This window comes from Danio rerio, chromosome 11 (genome assembly GCF_052040795.2).
Source record: "Danio rerio strain M-AB ecotype USA chromosome 11, GRCz13ab, whole genome shotgun sequence".
In the NCBI taxonomy this organism is placed as follows: Eukaryota; Metazoa; Chordata; class Actinopteri; order Cypriniformes; family Danionidae; genus Danio; species Danio rerio.
Window position 1 is genome coordinate 2,243,474 of NC_141031.1, and position 9,027 is coordinate 2,252,500.

A 9,027-nucleotide genomic window follows, 5' to 3' on the forward strand; every position below is an offset into this window, starting at 1 on the left:
CAACACTGGAAGAACATGCAAACTCCACACAGAAACGCCAACTGGACCAGCCGAGGCTCGAACCAGAAACCTTCTTGCTGTGAGGCGATGGCACTACACCCACTGTGCAACCAAGTCACCCTATAATAAGATCTTAATAATAATAATAATAATAATAATAATTGAAGTTAATGTAATATTATATCATTATTAGTTTTTGATATTATAAGTTGATAATGATAATAATCAGAAGAAAATAATAAGAAGGTAATAAGTTAATAACTCCAGCTTTTATTGACACTTTAATTTGACTAACAGACATTCGTCCTACAAGATTCACCTATTATAAGAAAATATATACACATATCTACATACATGTATGAGTTAACTTTTAATATATTCTATTATTTGAAGCACAGTTGCATGCAGTTTTTGTATATAAGAGAGACTCTTTAGCTCATAAATAAAGACTGCATAAGATATAAATCAAAACTAAAGGTCTAACATTAACTTTATGAACAGAAATGATAATAAACGTTATTATTAGTAGCTCCACAGCATGATGTTATTAAAAGGTTAAACATGAAGCCAAAGTGACTTCATTCATTAAAATCAAGGAGAAAAACAAGAGCGGTCGTCTCATTTATAATAACCTCATCTATTGCATTACACTGCCATAAGCCCGGCGGATATGAATAATTACAATGCAATAAATATTAAATTAGAAATATGTAATGATGATGCATCACTTTCACAATGAGATTTACATCAGTATTTGAAGAAATAGCCATTTAATAATATTATAAATGTAATCGCACACGCAGGGGATTACAGTAACCTCAGATAATGAGGATGGATTAGAAAGCAAAGAAAGTTCATAGTTACTGTAACTGTGCAATATATGATGCATGTGCAGAGGTAAAGATGGAAAATATTTTGTTTTTGATTAGTCATATGAAAATAAAGCTTTCTTTCTTTATATATATATATATATATATATATATATATATATATATATATATATATATATATATATATATATATATATTCACCTCCTTGACAAAAGTCTTGTTGTAATAACTTCTAGTTGATCATTTGGAAAAGTGTCAGAAGGTGGATTTCTCTGATGGATCATCTTCTGAGCTGTACCCCAATCATCACAAATACTGCAGAAGACCCCACAAGGAGCCAAGATTCCCATAGAAATCAGTCAAGTTTGGTGAAGGAAAAATCATGGTTTGGGGTTACATTCAGTATGGGGAGATCTGCAGAGTGCTGGATGATCAACATCAACAGCCTGAGGTATCAAGACTTTATTACATTACAAACCACAGGAGAGGGACAATTCTCCAGCAGGATAGCGCTCCTTCTCATACTTCAGCCTCCACATCAAAGCTCCTGAAAGCAGAGAAGGTCAAGCTGCTCCAGGATTGGCCAGCCTAGTCACCAGACATGAACATTATTGAGTATGTCTGGGGTAAGATGAAGGTGGAGGCGTTGAAGATGCACACAAAGGATCTTGATGAACTCTGGGAGTCCTGCTGAACGCTTTCTTCGCCATTACAGATGACCTTATTAATCAGTGATTTGAGTCATTGCAGAGATGTATGGATGCAGTCCTCCAAGTTTGCATGTTCTCCCTGTGGGTTTCCTCCGGGTGCTCCAGTTTCCCCCACAAGTCCAAACACATGGTATGGGTAAATTGGGTAGACTAAATTGTCCGTTGTGTATGAGTGTGAATGAGTGTGTATGGATGTTTCCCAGTGATGGGTTGCAACTGGAAGGGCATCCGCTGCGTAGAATATATGCTGTATGAGTTGGCGGTTCATTCCGCTGTGGCGACCCCTGATTAATAAAGGGAATGAATAAACCTCGTGTTTATTTCCCTATGATCTAAATATTGCTGGCGCCACCGTGTGGACATATATATATATATATATATATATATATATATATATATATATATATATATATATATATATATATATATATATATATATATCCCTACATGATTTAACTTTGCTGTGGTCTTTTTTTTTTTGGGAAAACTGTAAACAATTTACACTTTAAGTAGGCTACAAAGCAATATATATATATATAACTTTTATTTAAACTGTTTTCGTAATTAATTCAAATTAGCGGATTCAGAGTAACTATTATAATATTCACTCATATTATTCAATTCTTGAGTTATAGCCAACTCATGCCAGTTCTCACACTCAACTCAACTCCATTCAAACACAATACATTTTGTAAACTCAACGTTTCATTTCATTCAAACATTTACAAGAACGTTTCTTTTTTTGACCTTATTTTTGTTTACCTTTTACCTGGTATCAATTGTCCTTATGGTTTCTGTCAGCTCTTCGTTGTCTTGCGCGGCAACACACACGCACGCACGCACGCACACACAAGTTTTGTTTTCGTAAGGTCTCACTGAGGTGACAGGGTTGTTTCCGGTCTCCTGCTGATTCTGTCCACTACAAACAGGAAACAGATGGACAGAAACACCTTTCACAGGACGTAGGCCAACATGCTTTTCTTACTTTGAGTTTTTGTCTTGTTTTAAGTTCAAATATTTAACAAATCAACAAGTATTTTCTAGACAAATGAAATTCATAAGTAAAAACAATTAAGTGTGTTTTCGTGTACGCGATTCAGTGGAAAAGTACATTCATTTTCGTTCGGCTTAGACCCTTATTTATCAGGGGTTGCCACCACAGAAGGAACCTTCAACTTCATTCATTCATTTTCTTGTCGGCTTAGTCCCTTTATTATTCCGGGGTCGGCACAGCGGAGTGAACCACCAATTTAACCTAGCAAGTTTTTATGTAGCAGATGCCCTTCCAGCCGCAACCCATCTCTAGGAAACACCCACACACACACACTAATTCACACTCATCCATTACGGACAATTTAGTCTACCCAATTCACCTGTACCGCATGTCTTTGGACAGTGGAGGAAACCGGAGCACCCGGAGGAGTCTCCACACGAACGCAGGGATAATAATAACATGCAAACTCCACTCAGAAACGCCAACTGAGCCGAGGCTCGACCCAGCGACCTTCTTGGTGTGTGTGTGTGTGTGTGTGAGAGAGAGAGAGAGAAAGAGTGTATTGGTGTTTACCAGTACTGGGTTGCAGCTGGAGGGGCATCCGCTGTGCAAAACATATGCTGGAATAGTTGGTGGTTCATTCCACTGTGGCAGCCCCTGATGAATAAAGGGACTAAGCCAAAGGAAAATGAATAGATGCTGCAGCCTTCGTTATTGATGAAGATTTTTTATTTATTTAATGTCATTTCAGCAACTGTAAATGTATTTTCATGCCAAGAACATTTAATTAATAAGCAGACAATCAAAAACAAATGAATACATAAATTAAATGAGATTTTTGTTGTTCATATGTGATAAAACTTCTGGTGAGTTTGCTAAAAATGTACTGAAGGGAGTTCATTTTATTTAAAAAAGCTTTCTGCAGTCATTAAAAGCAGGACAGTCCAGTGAAATGTGTTTTACAGTCAGAGGAATTGTGCAAAACAACCACCGTGTAGAGTCTTCACCTTTATATAAATACACATTACATTAGGGCCAGACAGAATCTGCAGACATTTTTTTGCTATTTCTGCTGAGAATTTTGCAAATCTGCGGAATGATATTTAGAGTATCATAACTAAAAACTTAATGAATTAATTCAACAAATAATACATTTAACTTGTATTTAATGTTGACCATGCAAATCCAATTAGACCCACTCATTTGGTAAACAAAGCAAGTCTCTCATATAAAAGACAGAACATATTGCTTTACAAACTGTATTGTCAATAAATCATAAACATTTTAATATTATTATTATATCACAAAAATATTAGTGAAATTAATATAAAACCTCAAATATAAATTTACACACATTTACACAAGTAAATACAGACACAACGATGGGCTAAAAGTCTTCAGATTTCAGCGCACGCAGATTCCATGTGGGCCTGCCTACTTTAAGCAAAGAGTTATTCTTGTATGTCTGATACATCACTTGATCAAATCTAGTCTTGAATCTGTTTGGAGATTTAAGGTCGCATTTCATTAAATTTTTTATGCATCTCACTCCTCTTGCCACTTATTTAAAAAAAAACAATCATTGATAAAAGGCCTTATCTTTGAAGGATAAATATCCTTCATTATTTGTAGGCCCAGTAAATACATGAACATTTATGAAAAAACACCACAGCATGCTTTTTAATGCAAACCTTTTTGCAATTCCATTATTTGATTTAATCAGAGTTGGGTGTTATTTCAGCCTCCTGCAACAGCATATACCAGAGAGCCAGACAGAAACACAAACCACATGGACAAACTCTGCATTCATTCTTCCTGCTGAAAACGGTCCTCCAGGCGGCTGTCTTGCTCCATCTAGATTTTCTCTAATTTCTCACCCGACAGGGGAGGAGGATGAATATGGAAGTTGTTTAAAGTTGAGGCCTCCAGACCACCGGGATGGTTTAAACATGAGGATACTAAAAGAAATTCATCTTTTTCTCTCTTTCACCTCATCATAGAAAGCAAATTTTATACCATTTAAATCCTAACACATCTGTACAGAACTTGCCATGGATTAAAATACACGGTAGCTGTGTGTTAATTTAAGTTCTTTTCACTTTTATGCAACCATCATCATTTTTTTTCCCTTTGTAACATTTCTCAATTTTAACAGGGAAGACTACACATGACCCTGAAATAATAATAATAATAATCCTCTATCTATCAAGTCTGTCTGCCTGCCTATCTATCTATCCATCCATCCATCCGTCTATCTAATCAATTGTCTATCCATTCAGTCTGTCTGTCTGCCTATCCATCCATTCAACTGTCTGTGTCTGTCTATCTAACCATCTGTCTGTCTATCCATCTATCCAGTCTGTCTGCCTGCCTATTTATCCATCCATCCGTCTGTCTATCTAATCAATTGTCTATCCATTTAGTCTGTCTGTCTACCTGCCTATCCATCCATCCGTCTGCCAGCCTATCTATCTATCCATCTATCCATCCAACTGTCCGTCTATCTATCTAACCAGTTGTCTATCCATCCAGTCTGTTTGTCTGCCTGCCTATCCATCCATTCAACTGTCTGTCTATCTATCCATCTGTCTATCTATCCATCCATCCAGTCTGTCTGCCTGCCTATCTTTCTATCCATCCAACTGTCTGTCTGTCCATCTATCATCTGTTTATTTATTCATCCATCCAGCTGTCTGTGTCTATCTATCCATCCATCCATCCTGTCTGTCTGTCTATTCATCTAACCGTCTGTCCGTCTATCCACCGATCCATCCGTCTGACCATCTGGCTGTCTATCCATCCATCCATCCATCCATCCATCCTATGTCTGTCTGCCTGCCTTTCTATATATCTCTGTCTGTCTATCTGTCTGTCTGTCTATCTATCCATCCAATGAGTAGTCGGTTCAAATTACTAATCTAGCAATCTGCAGTTTTACCCTCAGTCATCTTTGACTGTCAAATCATTTTCACTTTATTTATTCTCAAGTTCTTCTTAGAGCACTTATCCAACAAAATACAGAAAATATTTCCCAGCGTGCTCAACTGAACATCATTTTTAAAATGCACTTTCTCTGGCCTATAACACACAGCTGCAAATCTCAGATGCAGCATCCTGAAATACTTATGAAAGGTCATCCACTCATTTACAACAAAAATCAATCAATTGGGTATTCCAGACAATATTTAATGTTTGTAACTTTTATTATTAAAATGCAGTAAAAAGTACTTTAAAAAAAAGACTGTGTAAAAGGCTGTCCAGCAGCTGCTTTTGCTCCATGTTCTGATAACCTGAAAGTAGAGTAAGATGCAATGAGCTTTAAATGCACTCTCATGAGCCTGACAAGAAACATTCAGATACATCTAATAGCTTAGGAGGACAGCATGTAATTTCCATCACTAAACAGCATGCACACACAGCAACACGCTCAGTCTCACTAGATAAAATTGCTCATTTCTCCAGATTAACATTCTTTAGGATGCACCACATGAACACTTTCAATCATCAATAAATATTACACTGTGCCTTTAACATATATCAGGGTTTCTGCAGGAGTCTTCAAGTTAAATTCAAGACAATTATGAATGAAATTAACCTTATACTGGGCTGGGTGTTGCTTTAGTCTTTCCCTGATTCAAGAGTTCACACTGATGATTGATTATGAAGCTTGTTTGGCATGCTGTCTCGGGAGAGAGCCTTGAGCTCATAAGATCCTCAAGCCTCAGGCTCGAAATTAGTTTGTAAATTTAAAAAATAATTAGAGATGGATTCTTGGTGATTGGCTGTCGGCTCGATTGGGTAGCTGTACCTTTACAAAGCTAAATTAAGACCCGTTTAAAATTATTTAAGGTCTACAACCCAATATTTCAGTGAATTTAAGACTTTAAGGCCTAAAATTTAGTTTTTGTATGTTAAGACATTCATACACCCTGATACATGTGTAATAGGAGTTTAGTTATAAGGAAAGCGTACCATTTGAAATATTCTGTCCATCTTCAATCATGGGTAAAACAGCACAAGTCTCAATAAAAACACAACGTTTAAAAGCTTGTGCAGCTGCTTTGTCATTCAGGGTTGCGTGATTGCACAGCTTTTAGCTACCCTAGAGAAAAAGAAAGGAATAATTAAGCCTTTGATAGATCAGATATTGATCGTTTTAAAAGGGACATATTATGCATTTTTGTCAAGATGTAAAACAAGTCTCTGATGATCCTAGAGAGTGTGTAATGTGAAGTTTCAGCTCAAAATACAGCACAAATGATATTTTAGAACTTAGAGACTGACCCTTTTAGACTTTTCATATCCTGCTGTTTTGGTGACTGTCGCTTTAAATTCAAATTAGATGGTGCTTTTTTTTCCAAAAAAGGGTGGAGCTACAGATGCCAATGTGTCAGCATAGTGGCAGATTCAAAACAGGACTAACTTTATCTGTGTCAGAATGTGTCAATCTAAGGAGACTCCTGTTGCGGTTCATTTGTGCTTCATCAAACTCCACATTTAATCTCAAGCGTCTTTCCACTGCACGTGACAAACGTCAAGCAACAGACTGGAAGCCATTCATTTCCAATGGAGAGTAGTCCGGGAGCTGCATTCATTTCCAATCATCTCCGTATGCGGAAGATTCGGATCCGTTTTGAGCTGCGGATCCGCTAAAATTAAGTTGCATCGACTTGACCATCAAGTTGCACGACATATTCGCAGCCAAATTTTTCTCATAGGTCGACCGGATGTGTTGTATTCCAGTGTTGCCCAAGCAGATCCATGCACACGAGATGAGATAGTTTTTTTTTTTCTTTAATTATTGAATCAGAAATAAAAAAAGTTTATATAAAAAAAAAAAAAAAAAAAACATTTCTATTCATAAATATGTAATAAAATATTTTTTATTGTCTCCACATTCCCTCCAAAAGTTTTTTGCTAGATAAGTTGGCGGTTCATTCCGCTGTGGCGACCCCGGATTAATAAAGGGACTAAGCCAACAAGAAAATGGATTTCGAAAAATGGGATTTCGACAGTCGTGTTAAATGTCAAGTGCAATGGAAAGGCAGCTTCAGTCCATGCTGACATTATCTTCAGCACCTCAAACACTAACTGTGGTTTATGCTAATGAGGGAAAGATGGTCACTGGTGGGCGGGGCTTTCCCCCTCTGATGACAGGAGAATGTCAATCAGTGTTTCTGCAGACTGTTTTAATCAAGTCTGATTATAAACGAGTACAATTTATTAATGTTTATTTTTAGCGGCTGGCTATATTCACACACTGCTGCAACACAATGGCGTTTAAACCTCATAAATGTGAATTTTGCATAACAGGTCCCCTTTAATAAACTATTAAATGCATTTACCTTCAAGACCACCAGCCCTTGGTAAGTTTGCTCGGTCCCACAGGTATAAAATCCAGCCATTATATCCCTGAAAAAAGAACAAACTGCCTTAAAAATCAACATTAGGAGAGACACGCGAAAGACCAAGCACAGAACGTCTGAAGTAACAAGTGTCTCATGCACCACTGACACAGAAGACTACATCAAATTTAGATAACCGAACCTTACTTTAAAACACAGTTACTATAAGATTAGCTCACTGTAATAGTTCGGCAGTCATGTTTTCATCACCACAACCACGAAAAAACAACCAAGCAACAAAATCTTTACTCCTAATTGTGATGAGCACAAATATTTCACATGAAAGAGAAACTAAAATGCGCCTCTTACCTACCAGTCTGGTATGTAATATGCCTTACTTTGGTAGCTGTTTCTCGCTAGTCTCACATCTGTTCTCAATAAGACTGCTGGCGGCTCCAATAAGCTAGCCTCTCAGCTGGCTCATCCCAATGGCTAGCCTCTCTTCGATGGACAGTCTCTTCTCTTTGGCTAGGCTCTTTAAGCTGGCTCCTCCAGACGCCTAGAATCTTTGCTGGCACTTGATGGGATAGTCTGACCGCTCGCTTACGTGAGAGAGCTGCTAAAATCCTCTTATGGATATTCATTCACTCAAACAAAGCATCATCATTGGTCTACTTTGCTAACCACATGTTGCAAAAACACCAGAACGTGTGCTAATTACAAGATAAAATAAGCCATCCAAGCTTTTGTTCAAGTTAAACTCGGATTTCTTTACTGGTAATTTCACATGGATGTTCAAACAAACCAGTAAGGTCTAAATTTGCAGCGACCGAATCGTATTAATGCATCGCTTCAAGTCTACGTCATCTAAACATCCAGCAGATTTTGTTGCTGAGATGTCAAATTTGGTCATTTGTGCAACTGGGTGACGTAAAAATCAAATCAAAACACTGACCAATGCAATTAAATAAAAAAACAGGAGCGGTTTATTTCATCTTGATTGGTGACTGTTTACATTTAAAAGAAAAAAAGCAAAGAAAGAAAAGGACAGACACCCTACTGGTTCAAGAGAAAAGCCAACACAACAGTTAAACCCTGCATAAAACCTCATTGGAATGCTTTGCACTTCACAGACAAAAAAAAAAAAA

At 37.2% G+C, this 9,027-nt stretch overlaps 2 protein-coding genes across 6 annotated transcripts in view; one reads left to right on the forward strand and one right to left on the reverse strand.

Annotated features, from left to right (window-relative positions):
- Nucleotides 1-9,027, forward strand: part of rbms2a (RNA binding motif, single stranded interacting protein 2a) — a 608,287-nt gene that overhangs the window by 336,119 nt on the left and 263,141 nt on the right. The gene's annotated exons all lie outside the window — the stretch shown is intronic.
- hnrnpa1a (heterogeneous nuclear ribonucleoprotein A1a) overlaps nt 5,705-9,027 on the reverse strand; it is a 13,937-nt gene continuing 10,614 nt past the window's right edge. For 2 of the 4 annotated variants that reach the window (NM_001362378.2, NM_001441425.1), the window contains 1 exon segment: nt 8,843-9,027. This exon segment is cut by the window's right edge and continues 263 nt beyond it. The gene's annotated coding sequence lies outside the window, so the exon portion shown is untranslated. 4 annotated transcript variants of the gene reach the window in all.